This window comes from Orcinus orca, chromosome 6 (genome assembly GCF_937001465.1).
Source record: "Orcinus orca chromosome 6, mOrcOrc1.1, whole genome shotgun sequence".
Taxonomy (NCBI): domain Eukaryota; kingdom Metazoa; phylum Chordata; class Mammalia; order Artiodactyla; family Delphinidae; genus Orcinus; species Orcinus orca.
In genome coordinates, this window is record NC_064564.1 from 69531188 (window position 1) to 69552573 (window position 21386).

A 21386-nucleotide genomic window follows, 5' to 3' on the forward strand; every position below is an offset into this window, starting at 1 on the left:
AGTGGTTGAGAGTCCACCTGCCGATGCAGGGGACACGGGTTCGTGCCCCAGTCTGGGAAGATCCCACATGCCGCGGAGCGGCTGGGCCCGTGAGCCATGGCCACTGTGCCTGAGCGTCTGGAGCCTGTGCTCCGCGACGGGAGAGGCCACAACAGTTAGAGGCCCACGTACCGCCAAAAAAAAAAAAAAAAACGTGATCTTCAGAGCGTGCACAAATAGTCCAACAAAATGCTTAAGGGTCCGAAATTTCTGAGATTCCCCTTTGCTGCTTCTGAATCTGCTCACCCTTCTCCATTTTAACAGACCTCAGCTCCCACAAGTACTCCCCTTTCAGCCTTTCTCCATCTCCTTTCCCCAGTTTCTTGAATTTCCTCCAACTAGACCCTTTCCCATCCTCCTCCTCCACCTCAGACCAAGGGTTAATACATGAGCACAGTAGCTCATAGGGCTATTTGAGAGCAGGTGCTGATGCTCATGAAATGAACCCAAGTCTTGAATGTATCCATTCTAGTGGCCATTTATCTGTGGTTTCTTTCTTTGGGGACAGTGGATACTTTAAAACAAAACTAACACCTCCCCCCAAAACACATACACAAAATAGAACTCGCATTTGCTGAGGCAGAACCTCAACTGGAATGATTTGTGGACTTGGCAAATCTAAAGTGTGAAAGTGCCCCAAAGCACTGGCGTGCCCTACCTACAGGGATAAAATGCATTCCTAACTTGTGTATTTTTTATTATTAACTTATTTATTCATTTATTTATTTTTTGGTTGCGTTGGATCTTCGTCGCTGCGTGTGGGCTTTCTCTAGTTGTGGCAAGAGGGGGCTTCTCATCGCTGTGGATTCTCTTGTTGCAGAGCATGGACTCTAGGTGTGCAGGTTTCAGTAGTTGCAGCATGTGGGGATCAGTAGCTGTCGCTCGCGGGCTCTAGAGCGCAGGCTCAGTAGTTGTGGCACACGGGCTTAGCTGCTCTGCGGCATGTGGGATCCTCCTGGACCAGGCATCGAACCCGTGTCCCCTGCATTGGCAGATGGCTTCTTAACCACTGCGCCACCAAGGAAGTCCCTAACTTATGTATTTTTAAAGGAGGCAATTATTCCTCTACTGGCAGCTTCTCCTCCATCCTTAGACACTGTAATCTCACCAGAGGACAGCCCATTCTTAATTTTTCTTCCATTGCTCAGCAGCAGCACCTTTCCCCAAATCTACTAACTGAAAAAGGGCCGAAGTTAATAATCTCAGTTTTCTCATTCAATTTCTATCTTGGGAAAGCTTCACTTTATAATCAGGGAGTGAGAGGCTGGGGGAAGGGGAAATGGGGAATAACTGCTTAATGGGCACTAGGTTACTTTTGGGGGTGATGAAAATGTTCTGGAATTAGACAGTAGGGACGACTGCACAGCTGTGAATATACTAAAAAAAAAAACACCGAATTATACTCTTTAAGTGGGTAAATTTATGGAACGTTTATCATATCTCAACTTTTAAAATAAATAACATGTGGGAGTGCCCAACTTTTTTGTAGAGAAAGTTGGATGAAAGAAGCAACTAGCAGATGGACAGCTAAGTACCACCTAAAAAGCAAGGTGAATACACTCATGAATTAAAAACGAGGAAACTGGCCCTGATTTCCATCCAGCTCAGAGGTGGATGGGATGAAGCTGGGGCAAGAAAGTGCACAACTATAGATCTGGATGATTAACCTTCCTTGTTAGTCTCACGGCTCCCGTCTTGATATAGTGTTTCATTAATTCGACGAACCTCCGTAGAGACGATGTGCAGAGAGCGGGCGCTGGGGGACGCCATAGATTGTTTTTAACGCTAACTTGCCAAAGCCCTCGTCAAGTCACCCCCGCGCAGCACAAGTTCTTGCTGACTTGCAGGACCCGCCGCGAAGAGTTGCCTCTGAAAGTTCCCCGCGGACCCAGGTGGAGAAGAACGGTCAAGGGGAGGAGACTGCCGTGGGCATGGAAGGGGCTTGGAAGAGGGGGGGCGTTGAGGGAACAAGTCTGCTTAAGAGCGCTCGCACCCTGCCTCGACACGACCACCAGAAGCCCACGCTGTCCCGGCCGGGTTCGACTGGCCCCGGAGGCCCAGAGCTCCCGAACTCCTCCCCCACCGCCCGGCCCCTTCAACCCTGGCCGGAGCCATCTCGGAGTCCGCTGAGGGCGACCGGAGGCCACCTGCCGCTCCGCGACCGAGGAAGAAAGGGGTCGACCGCCACTCCCTCCTGCGGAGCGGAGCCGAAAACTTCCAGGGGAGACGCCTCGGAGAGCTGTCTCAGCCTACCCGGGCTAATAAAGGACCCGGGGACACCCAAAGGCCGTGCGTCCCGGCCTGAGAGACGCCCGCACCCTCCCGCCTCTCAGCCCGGCCCGGACTTTCCCGCTGCCCCAAAGCCGCGCGCGCCGCGCTCCCCTTCCAAACCCTCGAGCCCCGCCGCCGCAGTGCGCCGAAGACGGCGGACCGCGGGGCCGCAGCAACCTCTCGGACCCCGTCCCTAGGCCCGTCCTGAGGCCGCCAGGGTAACCGGGCGAGCGGGAGCCCGCGGGGGCTGCCCTCCGCCACCGGCGCGCGCCAAGCTGGCCTGGCTGAGCGCGGAGACCGGCCCGGGACAGGGGTCGGAGACCCGAGCCCCCGCGCTGACCCGCAAGAGAAAGGGGGCGCAGCGAAGACCTCAGCTCCACTCACCTCCAGTTGCTCCTCTCAACCTGCGGCAACCGGCCAGCCCCTCTTTTCCTCGCCCGCGGCTCCCGGACCTCGGAGGAGGGGGCGGGGCGGGGCGGGGCGGGGCGGGGCGGCGGAGGGCGGAGCCTTCCCAGCTCGCAAGCGCCAGAATTAAACCCCGAAACGTGCTGGAACCACCTGGGCCCCGCTGCTACCGCAAAAGCGAGATAGTCGGAGACCCACAAGCCTCCGACTCCGGGTGGGAAACGACTGTGGCTGCGTCCCGGAGCGCGACGGAGGCACAGCTCAGGCCTGCGAAACCCCAGGCGGCTCCCGAGACCTCAAGGAACCCCGACTTTCGGCGGCACTCTCTTTGTACCCCGGAGCCGGCCGGCGGGCAGACTCCAGTGCGCCTGCGCGCCGCTCCAACTCCACCAGGCCCACGAGGCACCTTCGCGCACCTCCGCCGCCTCGCCCAGGCCCACTGGCTTCGGCACCGCGAGAAGCAAGCAGAGCAGCTTCCTCCGCCCCGGCACACTCCTGCTGCCTACGCGTGTTTACTTTCTTTCCCCGAGGGAGGGAAAAAAAAAAAATCCATCCCCAGTGAGACTTGGGTCAGATCGATTCTATCATCTCTGGCCCAGAGGAGTACCTGGACGCGGGAGGCTGGCACGGTTAACACCCCCGCCTAGCACCATTTACTGCCCCATCCCTCCACTAAGAAATTGCTCAGTGGGTGTCGGTTTGTTTCCAGGCCCCTGGTGAGAGCGGGACTCTGGAGCGTTCAGGGATCTGGTTTCCTGCAGGTGCCTGAGCGGGACAGTCTGTGGACCGGCCTTGTGTCCTCCGTGCGCTCGCGCCGGCTCGGATGCAGGACGGAGTCCTCGGTGAAAAGGAGAGAATGCGTGTCCAGAAGGGTGCAGGTGTTCGGGGGACCCCAAAGAAGACGCAGTGCCTGCCTGGGGAGCTTAGAACCGAGCTAGGAAGTCAGACACTCGATTCAGAGCAACCTAAGTGGGTGCAAGTGAGGCTGTGATTTGAGGCTTCTTTCAAATTGAAGATGGTTTGAATAAAAAGGACGGGAGGACCGACAAATATGACCCAAGACAAGAAACACTAATGCCAGGTCTCCAATCACTGATTTTCTTAAGCGCGGGGAGCGGGAAGGGGGTCACCTCCTGAGCTCTCCAGCAGAGCACACACCCAGAGGGGCTTTAGGCAGTCACAGTGTTTTTGCAAGTAGGTTACAGTGAAGAGTCACCAAACCTCACAAGATGCTAGCCTCTGGGGAGAAGAGGCTGTGAAATCCCTACATGTTCACAGCAAAGCACACCTGCAAAATCCTGAAACTGATGGCCCCTGTCTGTGAAGAAGACAAGCAAAGGGCAGCTCACAGATACACAGGGGCAGGAAATCTCACTTTTAGCCTCATTCCTTTGCCAGCTCACCGGGTGACAGTAAACAAAGTCTTTCCTCCTTCTTGGCCTCAGTTTCTTCATCTGTAGAATAGGCTATATGGATTCAATGGATCTTCTTTAAAATCCCTCCTCCCACAAATGTCTATGATTCTATGAAAAGAATACTTATTCCCAAGGGGGCTCCTGCATACACAAAGTGCCCTCCATCCTTTATTTCTCCTTCCTTACATTTAGTCAGTACACATTTATTTTGTAGGTCCTCAAAAGGAGACAAACCTAATCAAAAGTGTGGCAGATTCTGAATTTTTAGTGGATTTATATTTGAAATTTTACTTCATTTTTAGTCATTTTCCTACTGAGATACAATTCACATAGCATAAATTTACTCTTAAAGTGTATAATTTAGTGATTTTGAATATATTTTCAGTTATGCAACCATCACCACTATCTAATTCCAGAACACTTTCATATCATTACGATAAGAAACCCCATACTCATTAACAGTCACTCCCCAGCCCCGCCACCCCACCCCACCCCCCGCCGTAGCCCCAGACAACCACTAATCTACTTTCTGTCTCCATGAATTTGCCTATTCTGGACATTTCATATAAATAGAAACATGTAACATATAGCTTTTGGGTTTGGCTTCTTAAACTTAACATTTATATGCAGGGTTCGTCCATGTTGTAGTGTGTATCAGTACTTCATTCCTTTTTATAGCTGAATAATATTCTACTGTATGGATAAGACCACATTTCGTTTATCCATTCATACATTGATGGGCATTTTGGATTGTTTCCACTTCTTGGCTCTTAAGAATAATGCTGCTAAGACATTCATGTACAAGTGTTTGTGTAAACACATCTGTTCATTTCTCTTGGGTGTATGTCTAGGAGTAGAACTTCTTGGCTATACAGTAACTCTATAATTACTTTTTTGAGGAACTCATATACATTTTTCCAAAGTGGCTGTAATATTTTACATTCCCATTATGAGGGTTCTAATTTCTCCATATCCTTGCTGACTGTTGTTATTGTCATCTCATATATAGATAGTAAGTGGTAGCTCACGGTTTTAATTTGCATTTCCCTAATGGCTAATAATGTTCAGCATCTTTTCATATCCTTACCGGCCATTTGTATATCTTCTTTGCAGAAATGTCTATTCAAATAATTTGCCCATTTTAAAATTGGGTTATGTGTCTTTTTATTGTTGGTCTTTATAAGAGACCTTTACTTATATCTGATAAGTGATACTAGTCCTTTATGTGGTATATATTTGTAAATATTTTCTCCCATTATGTGGCTTGTCTTTTTCACTTTCTTGATAGTGTCCTTTGAAGCACATATGTTTTTCATTTGATAGTCATCTATATATTTTTTTTTTAATTTATTTTTGTCTGCGTCAGGTCTTAGTTGCGGAACATGGCATCTTTTATTGTGGTGTGAGGGCTCTTCGTTGCAGCACTCGGGCTTCTCTCTAGTTGTGGTGCGCCGGCTCCAGAGCACACAGGCTCAGTAGCTGCGGCGCTCGGGCTTAGTTCCCCGCCCCCCCACCCCCGGCATGTGGGATCTTAGTTCCCCGACCAGGGATCGAACCCACATCCCCTACACTGGAAGGCAGATTCTTAACCACTGGACCACCAGGGAAGTCCCTATAGTCATATATTTTTACAAAATAACATAAGCTAACACATAAGTAACACTTAACAGTTTTCTAGACTATAAAAGTGATGTATACGGGCTTCCCTGGTGGCGCAGTGATTGAGAGTCCGCCTGCCGATGCAGGGGATACGGGTTCGTGCCCCGGTCCGGGAAGATCCCACATGCTGCAGAGCGGCTGGGCCTGTGGGCCATGGCCGCTGGGCCTGCTCGTCCGGAGCCTGTGCTCCGCAACGGGAGAGGCCACAACAGTGAGAGGCCCGCGTACCGCAAAAAAAAAAAAAAAAAAAAAAAAAAAAAAGTGATGTATGACCATTATAAGAAAAAGATTTTGGAAAAATATAAAAAAGAATAAAGAAAAATAAAAATTGCTTATGGCTCCATCACCTAGATATAGCCACTGTTAAGATTACAGCAAATTTCCTTCAGGCACTTTTTAACACATATTATTTATTTATTTGATATCACCCCCAATGGCATCATGTGGCCCAGCGCTCTACACTTGTGGTCATATCGAGGACCGTCTTACTGGCAGCATCCCCATGTTCAGAACCTTTTCCTCTCCCTCCTTTCCTGTCAAAACCAATTTGTCCTGTGCCCATTCCCTCAGGATTCAGTTAAGGTAATCTAGTACATTAATAATGAACATGACCATAAGTTATACACACTTTGCAGTTAAAGAGTATCTACACTGGTACATTCTACCAGACCATTTGCATTGCGGCCCTTCGTGTAATGCAATTAGTCATCTGTCATATACTAGGAATTGTGTGCAAACACCAGCAGCCAACTCTTTAACCTCCCTGAGCCTCAAGCGCCTTGTCTGTAAAATGGAAGGAATACCTACTGTGCCTGCTTCATCAAGTTACAGTAAGGATCAAACCTCACAGAGTGAGTTGCACGAGAATGGGCCTTGGATATACTGCAGGTAAGAATCTGGCACCTTGAGAGTGTCCCATACACTCAGGCCCAATAAGGTACATGGCAGCAAGGAGAGAAATCAGGAGAGAGCAAGGAAGACACAGGCAGGAGGCCACCAACGTTGTACCAGACCTTTGGGACAGGTAAAATTGGGGCAGGCCCTGGAAGCAATTTCCTTCCTAATACTCTACTCTTCTTCATCTCCTCCACCCCCCGCCTTTTTGTTTGTTTCTTTGTTTACAATGGATGTATACCATAGTTATCATTGAGATTTTAAGTTTTGTCATTCTCAAATCTTTTACAGAGATGTGAGGGAAGGGGTTTTAGCTGTCTTCATGCCAGAGTGTCAAAGGGAAGTCAAAGTGGCAAGAATGTGTCTGTGTGTGTAAGAGAGAGAGAGACTGTGGGTGCAGACCTGAGCACAGCACAAGGGAGTCTCCCTCAAAGGGAAGGTGAACTGGGGGGCAGGGGGACTGTGCAGTTGAGACAGCTGGATCCACCACCTGCAGATCCTTTTCCAGTGCCAACCTTGGAAGTTTATTAAGGGAAGCCGTGTGTTCCCTCACCCTTGCCCAAGGTCTTACTACCGCTAAGGAATCTTCTTTTTAAGGAACATTTATTAATATTACAAAATGCTAGTCTATGACTCACAGTCTGGAAGACTTACCTTCTGCCAGTGGCTCTGTGGTTTCCTCTTCCAAAAGAGAGCTTCAGCTTCCCTGGTTGGAGAAATCTAAGATAGAGAAGCAGAAGGGAATGGCCCATAGGGCCAGCTCTGCTACTTTCTATATCCCAAAGCCCATAACTCACATTTCACTAGCTGGTTTGCCATTTAGTTAGAAGCATCACAAAGCTTAGGAAATGAATGTAAAATAATCTAGTTGCTGACTGTTGTCAGAAAACACGTAAGATAATGATTACCTAAATCTAGAAAAAAAGAAGGCCTAATTTATTTCAATCTATAGCCCCACACTTCTGGTTCCTGGAAACGATTGTTTGAAAGGTAAAGGACTCAGCAATTCATTTGCTTTAGTTATTTAACAAAGTAAGTTAGGGTTCAGTTTGCATTAGGCTGAAACCCTGTGTGAATATGTTTTATATGCTGCTGAAGGACTTAACCCTATTTCAGGAAATTTAAGCTAAGAGTAATCTTTATTCATAATTATAATCTTCATTACATCATTGTTACTCTTATAAAATATTTATAGAGCATTTAAAGGTGTATGACATTCTCCTAGGATGCTAAGTGGAGGGATTATGTGTACAAGCCTATCCCTGCAGACCCACTATATTTAGAACATTTATTTATTTAACAAATACTTATTGAGGGTCTACTGTGTCCAAAGCATTCAGTTAATTTTTATAAAGGACACAAAGATGAAGAAACCCGAGAAACCACCTGACCTTTAGGGGAGTTAATAAATACACTAAATTAACTGTAATATAATAGACTTTGACTTGAAAGATGTAACTATTAATAAGTATTATTATAATCTTATAATAATAGGCTTAGTTATATAATATTTATAATAATATAAGCATTATTATAATTAACAATATAATTTTAGTAAATGATAGCACTTATTGAGAACTTGCTTCTCCTGTGAGGTAGACATGATTATATCCACAGTTTGGAGCAATGAAGATGGAGCTTTAAAGAGTTTCAAATATCTGCAGAAAGCCACAGTGCTAAGTGGTGGAGATAGGATGCAAACCCACGTTGCAGGAGTGCAGAGCCAGAACTCAGCACTGATCATTCCAGCTAGGACAGCATGTGCATTACATTGTTTTGTTTTGCTTTTGCAACCATGTTAGCGATAACTTTGAGCTGAGTCATTGTCACTGAAGCTTTTTCTCCTTTGGCAAGGAAACCCCGACCCAGTGACCTTTCGACCTTGACCTCATAGCACCATTCTCTAACCCAGGAGTTTTCAAACAACTGAGCTGTCTTTTGAGCCTTGGAGCCTTTTCATCAGACAAACTTTTAACGGAAGATAAATACGAAGTTTCTCTTAGTGAAGCTGACAGGGAGGGGAGTCTTCCGTGGTGGTAGGGGCACTGAGTGGGGAGGAGGGGAAAGGAAGGAGGCTGCTCCACATTCAGTTGAGGATGATCACAGCTGAAACTTAATAAGGAACGCTGATGTCAACACAACCTCAGTCTTGTCTTTAAAGAAGTGTTAATTCCCCCTCCCTGCCACTGGCAGGGCTGCACCTAAAACCTCATCAGAAAAAAAATAAAACAACCTCATCAGGTTCGTGCCCATCAATCTAGTTGATGGGCATGAGCCTGATGAGGTTTTAGAATTAGTCATGTTTAATGTTTCTTAATATATTAAGTGTAGCTCCCTTCAATCACAAATTATTTTTTAAAGGTTAAAGATGGCTTGCTTACCCGGTGGTCCTCAAAACCCTGTAAGGAACATGAGTAAAGTCAGAGCTTGAGCACCAGAACCAACCAAGCTGGAGAAATGATGGCTCCTCTCTTACAGGATCTGGTTACGTAAGAGCCTTTTAATGACTGCTATGTTCAAAAGGAGACTTGGTACATATATTGTCGTGCTGGATTCCAGCAAAGAAGGGCTTAATCAACTTCTTTCTTCCAGTCACAATTGTAGACCCTGACAAAGCACAGCCAAAGGAGGGGAGGAGAATGGTGAAATGGGAGGAGACAGACACACAGTCTGGGGACAGTGGCTTTTGTTCAGGGCTACCCTCTCTGAAACTCTGCTTTGAGACTTGGAGCAAAAGTTTTATTGTCTACTGTCATTCCTATATTTCAGCAGGAAACACTGAATTCTAGAAGACTATTATTATTATTATCTTCATAAACAGGTTGACTCAGCTCCTTTGTACTCACCATCGTAGACCAGCCTAAAAGGCAGCTCACTTATTTAGCCAACGTTTGTGTCCAATATCTGCTTGTAGTCTGCGTGTACCTTAGGAGGGCTTGCTCCCTCTGTGTTGTCTTTTATGTATCTAAGAGCAGGGACTTAGTCTGTTTAATTCTCAGTACATTGCCCAGCTAATTGGCACTATTTTTTATTGTGCCAGCTATTATTTTGTTATTATTTTAAAAACTGAAAGTAACTCGAATATCCTGCAATAGGGAATGTTTGAGATGATGTGACAAAGCCACAGGGAGGAATGCTATATAGCCAGTAAAAATGCTAAGAATGTTGCAATCTGTTGGTACATGTGAAATGATTCTAAGGGGGAAAATCAAATACAAAAAGGAGTGTATGCACTGATAACAAGTATGTAAAAAATAACTGAATAAATGCTTATAAACTACCAAGGATCAATGGTGATCTTTAAAGACCAAAGGTGATAGAAAAATGATAGAAATTGGATTAGATCCAATATATTCTATATTTTCAAAAGTTAATTAAAACATATACATATACATATATGTATATAAATTTTAATTAACTGTTGAATATACACACACACATAGAGTGCTAGTTATTTGTTGCTGCATAAACAAATTACCCCAAAACTTAGAAGCTTGAGACTATAAAAGTTTATCATCTCACAGAGTTTCTGAGGGTCAGTAATCTGGGATCTGCTTAGCTGGATGGTTCTGACTCAGGGTATCTCATGAAGTTAGAGTCAAAATGCCAGTGAGAGCTTTTGTCATCTGAAGTTTTGACCAGGGCTGGTGGGTCCACTACCAAGAAGGGTCTGACTCTTATGGTTGTTGGCAAAAGGCCTCAGTTCCTTGTCATGTGGACCTCATAGGGGGTGCCTCTCCGTAGGGGGCCTCTCCACAGTGCTACTCATGACATGGCAGCTGGTTCCCCAGAACAAGTGATGATTGAGAGAGAGAGAGAAAGAGAGAGAATGATCAAGATCACAGCTGCAATGTGTTTTATAACCTATTCTCAAAAATGGCATGCCATCACTTCTGCCATATTCTTTGGTCCCATAGACCAACCCTGGTACAATGTGAGAGGGGACGATACAAGGGTGTAAATACTCAGAGACAGGGATCATTGGGGATCAATTTGGAGGCTGGCTGTCACAACGATTCATAACAATAATAAGACATTTTTGTGCAAGAGCATGTTTTGGTTATTAAATATACATTTCAAATGTACACTGAAATAGATATTTTGAAATGCCTAATCCTCCTAATTATACTTTTCAAGAAATAATCATGATATTTATTTAGTACATTTTATGTGCCAAGCTCTGTGCTAAGCATTTTATGTGGACCCTCTCCTATAACCCTCACAACTCAAAAGTAGCCACTTTTAGTTGCCTCATTTTGCAGAGATGGAACGTGAAGCACAGAGAGGTTAAGTAACTTGCCCTAGGGCACACATCTAGCAAGTAAGGAAACCAGAATATAAACTCAGATCTATCAGTTAAAGCACATTCATCACCACCAAGTTATACTGATTTTCTCCAGTCACAGTTTTGTGAAATAAATCCTAACCTACCCATGCTTTACAAGAACCATCATTCCAGGTAAGCAGTTTAGGATTTCCCTGCAGTCATAGAGTAGATAAACTAAGACTCAGAATTGGAAGTTGGGTTCATGGAGCCCCTAATCATGATTAAGACGATAATAGTTACTTAGTCCTCTTCCCTCCTCCTCCCCTTTTCCCTCTCTCCACTCCAGCCACACTGGCCTCCTGGCCCATTCTTGGAGCACTCCAGGCATACTCCCCCTTCAGGTCCTTTGTGCTTGATGTTCCTCTTTTCATCCCTGGAGCACTGTGGCTCCTGCCATCACCTCCTTTCCTCAAATGTCGCCTTCCCAGAGAGGTCCACTGTTACCATGCTGTTTAAATTGCCACTCCACCCCTATCACTTAGTCCCATCTTCCTGCCGTTCTCCTTTTCCTACAGCACTTATCACCATCTACAGCCTACAGAATTCACTTATGGAGCAAGCTTATATTTCTCTCCCGACCCCAGAATACAAGCTCCTCAAAGGCAAGGATTGGGGTCTATTATGTTCACTGACCCCTGTTTTGTTCAGTGAGGATTCCTAGCACAACAGTATCTGGTACCTAGTATATGGTCAATAATAAATATGTGTTGGATAAACGATGAAATAACAATTGGCAGACTTAAAGTGTGTAGTTGATATCAGAGTAGCTCAGTTGAAAATGTAACAGTCAATTTACTTTCCAGTCATACCTCTTTAAATTTCATTTTGAAATTATCTACAGATTTTGTCCAGATAGATATTTCTAGAGAAAACTGCTTTCTTTGAATGGACATTTTACTTTTATTGCCATGTGTGTTTAATTTTTAACCAGAGGAGATATGTTAGAAGTTTCTGGAAACAAAAAAGTTCTAGAAACAGAAGATGCTTTTAACCTAGAAGACAGATAAGCTAGGTTAGCATTGAAGTATTTCCACTGCCCAAGTAATAGCCTATCCCTCTGTCTAATGACCCTATAAAACCTGAGCGAATATTTACCTTTGACGTTAGAAAAAGTCAGCTAAGCAAATGACATTTCATAATGAATGAAATGAAAGAACTTCCGTCCTTTATTTATTCTGGATAATCTATTAATTTTTATTATGTTTTGTTCCCCCAGACATAGAGGTATTGTTTGATAGAAGGTCAGCATTCATTCTAACTTTTCCCAGGTCTACCTAGAACTATTTTTTTTTAAATTCAGTATTAGTTGAATGAATGATTTTTTAAATTTATTTATTTATTTTGGCTGCGTTGGGTCTTCATTACTGTGAGCAGGCTTTCTCTAGTTGTGGCGAGTGGGGGCTACTCTTGGTTGCGGTGCGCGGGCTTCTCATTGCGGTGGCTTCTCTTGTTGCAGAGCACGGGCTCTAGGCACACAGGCTTCAGTAGTTGCAGCACACAGCCTCAGTAGTTGTGGCACATGAGCTCAGCAGTTGTGGCTCGTGGGCTCTAGGGCACAGGCTCAGTAGTTGTGGCGCACGGGCTTACTTGCTCTGGGGTATGTGGCATCTTCCTGGACCAGGGATCGAACCTGTATCCCCTGCATTGGCAGGTGGATTCTTAACCACTGTGCCACCAAGGAAGTTCTAGAACTATGAATTATAATCTTGGTCATTTCAGAATGCCTATTTACTAGTTGATAGTATATTCAATAAAGGTCTCATTGATACTGAGTTTTGTTTCTTCAAACCAACTAAACCTATCAACTATAGTAATAATAGCTAAATTTTATTAGATACTCGCCAAGTGCCAGCCATCATGCCTATATGATCTCTAACACTTGCAGCAACTCTACAGGAGAGATACTATAGTTATAAAGCCCAGTGAAGTTAAGCAATTTGTTAAGATCGCACAGTCAGGGCAAAGAGTCAAACCAAGATTATCTGCCTGATTCCCAAATCTGGGCCAGTTTCAAGGTGCCACTCTCTTGCCCTAACCATGAGCCTAAGTTGTAACAACCAAATATTGCAGGGCATACACTTACACTAAAATATTTTTCATGTTTATCTGAAATTCAAATGTAACTGGATGTCTTGTATTTTTATTTGCTAAATCCGGCAACTATGTGGAAGGAACCTTGGGGATTGTTGAGTTTCGTGGTTCATAGCCAGGAGTGCTTGACAAAATGATCTGGAGGGCTTTTTCAATATATATACACAGGTTCTACCCCATACTGCAAGGATTCTAGAGTGGACCCAGGCCTGCGAATTTTCAAAAAGTTTTATTTGTTCAATAAAAATGGATTGATTGAGTACCTACCCTGTGCCAATGACATTTTTAAGTTTTGGAAACACAGCAAGAAACAAAACAAAAACCGAAAGCTCCACCGTTGGGGATCTTCCCAGGTGACTCCACAACTCATCCCAGTTACAAAACAATGGGTCAAGCACCTTCATTTTACAGATTGGGGAACAGAGGCCCAGAATGGTGCCACAGTGGTTCAAGATCACTGACAGAGGAGGGACTAGGGATCAAGCCTCCTAACTTCCAGTCTAGTACTTTTTAAAAAATGTCTCTCTGCTGCCCATATGTCCTCAATTTTCCAGAATACTCCCTTTTCAGTATTCTGTTATCCCTAAAATTACAATCTTCAGAAAGTAAAATATGGTCCCAGAAGCTACATCATCCTTAAAATAATACAGTTAATACTGCTTGAGGCTCTCACTTGAAACCATAACACCAAGATGATAGATGTCAACAGACAGCAGTAATAGAGAATCCTGACCCCAACTGAAAGTGGCTGTGCTTATTGGTGCTTCACTGGACACTGTGTGCAGCATTTTTCCTATGCATTGACTTATGCATCCTCCCAATAATCCTGGGATTGAGACAGGAAAGATGTTATCATAACTGTTCACATATCCAAGTTCAAACAACTCATAAGGGGCCAGAAGCTGGGCTCAAATGCAGGTTTTTCTCTCTCCAAGTAAGAATAAAATAATCTGAGGGTGAATGACGACTTGAGCTTGTTTCATTTCTTCCTCTTCCAGCACGAACGGGCAGCAAAGGCGGAAGAAGCCTGCTGTTACTGGTGAGGCACTAACCTCCTTGCCTGCTCCAAAGCCTCTCTCTCCCCAGGAGCACTGCCCTCCTCTCCTCTCAGGGTCCACATCCCCACTACACTGGACAGTGTGAGCGCAGACCAGTGATGGCAGAAAAAAAACTCAACCAAAATGCACACAAGTTACCCGGGAACTGTGCCCCAGAATGCCCCCATACTTGTAGGCGTTCGTGGAACAGAATGACTAATTTAGTATTGAGTTCATAGGGAGTTAGTGGCCACACTGGACCATTTCCTTATGACTATGAAATCATGCTGCGCCACAGAAGAAGAAACCTGGAGATGAGAGCTTAGGAAAGTGGGGCCTAGGTTTGATGGGGAAGATGTTGATTTCTTGTGAAATTTGCATGAATCCCCAAGGCAGGCACACCCTTTATTAGGGAATAAAATGTAAATTCCACAAGAATTAGAAAAATAAAACTACTGACATCTGTGCCCCGAGCCTCCTGTTACCAGGCTGCCTTTTGCAATGAGGGATCACTAGCTGAGGGTTTAGAAGCCTGACTCTAACCCACCTCCATCATTTGAAGACTGATCAGACTTGCCCAGGATAATCGCCCAGGTTCCACCATCAGTTCCTCCTATCCTCACTCCCACCCTCCAGCACACGCATACCATTGTTTTCCAGTTACCTACCACTCCCTTTATGCTCTCCAGTGCCCTATTGATGACTCACTGATTTTAACAATGGTATTAAAACTTGGAACGAAGTTCTGTTGCCCCTGGGATCCAAATCAGTCTCAAGTACTGGTACAGACCCCCTATGCATCTGAGGTTTCTGCAAGAGCAGCCTCCTAAACTGCTCTTCGTGCCTCCAATCCCCACCCTTCCTCCCAACCTTCCTATATGCATCTACCGGCTGAATTCTCTAAAAGACCACCTTTATCCTGGCACTCTCCTACATAAAAATAAATTCACTCTCCTACATAAAAATAAAAGCCTTCCATGGCACTGCGTTAAAAACAACAATGCCTATTCACCAATAATCCTTGTCTGATCACATGCGTTAGGTAAGGATCAACTGAGACAATGTGTGTGAAAATGTTAAAGAATATTGTATGTTACCTTTATATAGCATTTCAGGGCTTTCGAAGTACTTTACATGTTTCATGTGGTTTCAAGAAAACAGAGAAGACAGGTTTATGTCACTTTTCATGTGTATATTTTGTTTCTAGAAGTGGGCTGTTAAATTCCAAGTCTTTCACTTTTTTGTTAGTTGACTGATATGAAATGTAATATTTCATGTTAAATTACGATATCAAATATCAATTACTATATCATTAAATACCAATTAAAATTAATAAAGCAGAGCACTTAGTTTTTCATCACAAGAAGACCTCAGAATAAGACTTTTGCCACAATTAATCCTTATCTGCAATATGTATTGAGAAGCACAGAACAAAGTTGTAAGAAGCACAAAAGTTTATGGCTCCTTGAAATCAGGTGGATAAAAATTGTTTTACATAATTGAACAGCATATAAAATATGGAAAAAATGTGGGTGCTTTGTTTGCATTTTATTTTTATAACAAATAAAATATACGTTAAAAAAAGGCAGTGCCTCTGCATGAAAAACCAATGTAACTCTGATTAAAAGCTGATGTTAGGTTAATTTTAATTTACAAGAGACAGTATAATGCACTGGTTAAGAGCATGGTTTCTGTCACCAGTGTGGCTGCATTCAAATCCTGCTTCTACTACTCACTCACAAGCTGTATGGCTTTGAACAAGTTAATTAACCTCTTTAGACCTCAGTTTCCTCATCTATAAAATGGGAATAATAATAGTACCTACCCATAGGGTGCTTGTGAAGATTAAGTGACTTATTAGTTGCACAATACTTAGAATACATGTTAAACATCTTACAAAAGGTAATGCAGGGCTTCCCCGGTGGCGCAGTGGTTGAGAGTCCGCCTGCCGATGCAGGGGACACGGGTTCGTGCCCCGGTCCGGGAAGATCCCACATGCTGTGGAGCGGGTAGGCCCGTGAGCCTTGGCCACTGAGCCTGTGTGTCTGGAGCCTGTGTTCCTCAATGGGAGAGGCCACAACAGTGAGAGGCCCGCGTACCGCAAAAAAAAAAAAAAAAAAAGGTAATGCAATGATGATGATGACGATGATGATGATGATGATGATGATGGTGATGATTTGAGGAAGAAAGACAGGATGAAATTCAGAGTTACACAGAGTCAAGGACGTGTTCAGGTTCTGGTATGTATCCTGGTTAAGCAATTTACCTTTGCAGGCCTGAATCTTCATCTGCAAAATGGCTCTTTGGTCATAGGTAAAACAATTCTAGAATTACAACAGATCTGAAGGTGGGCATTCCTATCTGAATATCCACTTAATAAAGGTTTCAACTTTAGTCATTAGAGTCTGGTCAATTTTTGGAGTCAGTTGAGTCTTCCCGTTGCAAAAGATGGAAAACCCCAAGTCAAACTGGCTTAAGACAAAAGGGAACTTGTTGGCTCATGTGACTGAAAAGTCCAGGAGAAGGACTGGCTTCATGTTTGGCTTGATCAGTTTCAACCAGTGACCTCAGACCCCAGTCTCTCAACATCTCTTATTTCTCCCTTCTGCAGTGATTGCTTTTCTCTCAGGTTCTTTGAGATGTGGCACCTTGTAGCTCCAGGCTCTGGTCATCAGTACTGCAAACAGGCCCAGCCCAAAGGAATGTGGGAACCTCTACCAACACCTCAGACGAAGTCTCCTTATGATTGCAGATGGGCATGAGATATTTTGGGGATTATGGAAATGTTCTAAAACTTGATTGTTGTGATGGTTACTCTGTAAGTTTACTAAAAATCATTGAATTATACTCTTCAAAGGGTGAATTTTATGGTATGTAAGTTATACTTCAATAAAGTCAATATTAATATAAACAGATTTTCCTTGTATCTCTCTGGCTCTGATAGGGTCACATGCCCATTTCTGAACCTATCACCAGGTCAGAGGAATGTGATGCTCAGGGTGGCCTGCCCTAATACCACACCCACACCCTGGAGATAGGGATAAAGTCAGTTTATCCAGAGCACAGGGACTGAGAGTATGGAGAGAATGGTTTCCCAGTTGAAAACTGGGTTAATGGCTTTTGTTCCCTAAGGCCCAAGGACCAAAGCTGATCTAGCAGCCGTCCATGCTTTCAGGGCCTCTCTGAACTCAAACTTGGGCCTGTCATGAGCCAAACCACAGATACATGCCTGTCTTGTGAGGCCTGACTTTTGTTTTTCTTGGCTTTTCCATGGCAAATGCCAAGGTGGGGTGAACCACACATGCTAGATTCTCATTCTCGGAAACAAGAGATGTCCCCAGTTAAACCCAGAAAGTCCTCTCGAGGCTCAAACACATCCATCATTTCCTGCCATGTTGACCAAGCTTGGGCGCTGCCCAGCACTCACGGGGGCCCACCGCAAAGCCGGAGATGTAGAAGGAGTCCTGTGTCGCTTCTCTGTGCCCCACTCGGTGAGCCACCTGCCCCATGCTCCCTGGGAACAACCAGAAACAAACCCTCCACTTCTTTTTTTTTGTGTCATTTTATACCCTTTATCTCACCTCTCACTATCTCTTTCAGACTTCATTCTCAGTGCTTGTGACTGTAGGTCCAAAGGAGGGATGAGGTAATGGATTAGAATGAACTGGATGGCTCTAGTTTAAGTGATCTTCCAGGGCACAGGGGCAGGTAGTGCTTGAGGCTCTTCTTACTTTGTTGGAAGAATGGCAAAATCCAACAAAAGCCGACACATCCGGAGCCTTTACTCGGGGCGGAGGCACTGAGCTGAGCGCTCGCTCTACATCCATTGTTCTTTTAATCCTCACAACAACCTCAAAGGAAAGATCATTTTAGCCACATTTAGATGTGAGCAAACTGGCTCAGAGCAGTGAATTTAGGCCTCACAGGTAGTCGGAGGAGAGCTGGGCTTGGAGTAGGGGCTGTCTGTAAGGCGGGCATTTTTAACCACTAGCTGCCTGTCTGCTTCTAACCAGTCTGGCTGTGGTCTGCAGTCCCCTTCACTGTCACGGCCAGTGTCCTTGAAACCCTTGGAAGGGGAAGTGGCTGCTGGCAGCTCACCTGTACAGAAGCGGCGGGGAGCCCCTAGGGGTGCAAACTGACAGCCCACCAGCTGCAAATGGCAACAGATGGATCTGTTTGCCCAACAGCATATTGTTAGTCTTGTTGTTTTAATGAATTCGATGACCTTCATGGGGCAGGTCCAATTCACACCTGATTTCAGCACTCCTTACAGCGGTAAACGAGTTACTTCACACCTATAGGTTAGCTGTCTGGCTCTGAAAGGCATTTGCCTTTACACCTTGGAAAGAGCTAGCAAGTTGTCAGAAATGCCTGCCCAGGCCCCTCTTCTACCCTGTGGTGTTAGCAGGTCTGAGTGGAAAGCAGGAAGAATACGTTTTCTGTTTGCATGAGAAACTATAAACTTCAGTCTCGTTCTGGATCAATGAGGCTTTTAAGGGTAGGACCAGGGACCTAACCTTCATTGCATACCACTTTTTCCATCTAACCTAATCCTGTATCAATCCTATAAAGTACAGACTTCTGTAATCCCCATTTTACTGGTGAGAAAACTAAGGTTCACCCAGGTGACATAACTGATCCATGGTGACAGAAATCACGTCCAAGCCCTCAATCTCACTCACTGCCTGTGTTCTCAACCCTCCCAGCATATTAGGATCACCTGGGGGGAATCTTGTAGGATACCAATGTCTGATTCAAACCCAAACCAATTAAATCTGAATCTCTAGGGACTGCGGCTGGGGCCTCAGTGGTGGTTGGATTTTTTTAAGTGCCCCAGGTGATTCTAATGTGGTGAGAAGGCGGCATGATTTGGAGAGCAGGTGATACAAGTTCCCACATCAAATGGGTGCTTTGTTTGGGAAGTGGGGGATGCTTCTATCAAACGACAGGCCTGGCAGCTGCCTCTGGCAGTGGACTGCGTGTTGACACATCCACAGGACAGGTACAGGAACAGGAAGTTGTATTGTGTAAAGGTTAACAGTTGTAGTCAGTTTCTGGAGACAGAAGTCTTGGGCTGGAATCTGTGCCCCTCATTGACTGGATGACTTTGGGCATGTTGTTTTACTCCTATGAGGCTCAGTCTACTCATCACTGGAGAGGGGATAATAAAGGACTCCACCTTAGAGGCTGCTGTGAGGAGGCAAGTGTCAGCGTGCATCTACTGAGCTCAGCACAGATTTGGGCACCTTGCGGGCAATTAGTCACTGTTAGTTACGGATGGCAAAGAATACAGCCCCAAGCGCATGCTATAAATACTAAGTAGTTTCAAAGACAAATTTAAACTCTCAGAAGGATTTCTGCCTCCTCACTTCTGATTGTCAAGAGTTTAGACTTATCCTCTGAACTCATTTGCCTTGGTTTAGCATCGGGGGAACTGTCCTACAGGTGGCCGATTAGCAGTCTGTTGACAGTCTGCAAACAGGCAGTCGGGCTGGGGTGTGGAACAGGCAATAGAAGGAGAGCTCTAAGGGCTCTGACTGCAGGTGGTGGGGCCCAGCTAGGGGAACTGGGGCCCCAGGAAAAACCTTCAGCTCCCAGTAAGGAGGAGCAGGACCCAGTCTCAGAACGGAATAGGGGTCTTTTTCTAGGATCCAAGGACCTCCCTTCTACACCCCAAGCCCGGTTGCCTTTTGGCTTTTTTTTTGGTGGTGGTGGGGTATCGTTCTCACCACCTAACAACTCTACTTTCCATTATCTCAATGTGGTTTATCCTTTTATGCCCAAATCAAGCCTTGGCTATTCTGTGCCTCTTGGAGGACCAATCTAGATGAAAGTTAGCAATACTTCCCCCGAGTGGCTATAGGACTTTATGTAATTTTGCCTGGAATTGTTAGTTGCCTTTGTATGAGCATACCTTGTTTTAAAATATTTTTGATTTCTAGAGGTTGGAGACCATGTTTTATACTACTAGGCAACCCCGCCTCCTCTTACCACAAAGGTTAACACAAGTTTTTGGCTCTTAATAGATAAAAGAGCATTCTTTCCACATGAAACGAAACCCAGAAGTCAAAGAAGGCTCAAAGATCTTTTAGTCCAGGAGCAGCAACCTGTCCTCTTGACCCACAGGCTAAACCCTACAGATATGTGTTATTTGGCCAGGCCAATGCTTTAACATTTCACACAATTTATCAGCCTGATCCTTAAAGGCATGTGAGCCTGTGACCCCTAATCTGAGCCCAGATCCCCAAATTCTTGGACCTTCTTGCCCACAACATCCCTCATATGTGGCCCTCCTGCCTATGCTTCCAGAATTCTTCCTGAATAAAAATCATTACTAGAGTAGCCACCTGAAATTAACCTGCTACAAATTAACTACGTTAAATCCTTTTGATAGCTCACTGTTCACTGCTGAATGCTTTTCCCATTCCCAAGCATTCCATCACCAGACTGATATAGCCTTTTAGATACATTTTCCAGCGTGTTTTTCAGGAAGATGACAGGTAACTTAAAACTATATTTAACTTTGCTCTGCAACCCTGGTCACCTTAAAATGACCTTGGCAAATATCCTTCTTCACTCTTGCAGAATACTGGCTTTGTGTGTCCGTCCAAACTTCTGTACTTAAGAGTGAACTTTCTCAATAATCGTACGTCTAGCTCATGATTGTGGGTGAGCTGAAAGTCTAGGCTGCACCAGCACCCCAGAGGCTGCAATCTGAGGATGGGATAGATCTAAGTAGATCTTACCTCCTGTGGCCCTGTTAGGCCAAGAGGTTTTCAAGGCCTCATGCTGCACGGAGGTTAGCTCCTGCCTGAATGCACAGGAATGCAACCCCAGCAATTATTTACCAGATGGAATGTGTTTTTTTCTGTATCTCTCTGTCTTAAGGGAACTCTGTCAAAATTTTTGGTTCTAGTTTTTGACAGAGTGGCTTGTAGACCTGTTATAACCTGATGAGCAGGAAGAAATTCCATATTTTTCTGTTTTCAGGAAAAATAATTCCTACATGAAGGGCCATCTGGAGAACTAGGTGTATAATAAATCACTGTTAACACCAATTACACTTACTGGAAGCCCAGTTATTTTCTTGCAAGTAGAGACAGGAGGACATGGTATTGGCTTCTGAAAACAATGTCGTCATGAACTTCCTTGTGGGAGAGCCAAAGGTCAGGAAGAAAAGAGTTGCTACACTAGGGGAAACGGAAGACTATTAGAATTTTTCCTTTTTCCTTCAACTGTAGTCATCAC

At 44.8% G+C, this 21386-nt stretch overlaps 1 protein-coding gene across 5 annotated transcripts in view; it reads right to left on the minus strand.

The window, feature by feature from the left end:
* The window catches only part of KANK1 (KN motif and ankyrin repeat domains 1), a 190968-nt gene extending 187937 nt beyond the window's left edge, over window positions 1-3031 (minus strand). For 2 of the 5 annotated variants that reach the window (XM_033440233.2, XM_033440230.2), the window contains exon 1: window positions 2695-3028. The gene's annotated coding sequence lies outside the window, so the exon portion shown is untranslated. Of the gene's footprint in view, window positions 1-2694 lie in introns of all 5 variants that reach the window. The other 3 variants (XM_033440234.2, XM_033440232.2, XM_033440228.2) reach the window with 3 other exon arrangements.
* Window positions 3032-21386: the final 18355 nt, after the last annotated feature.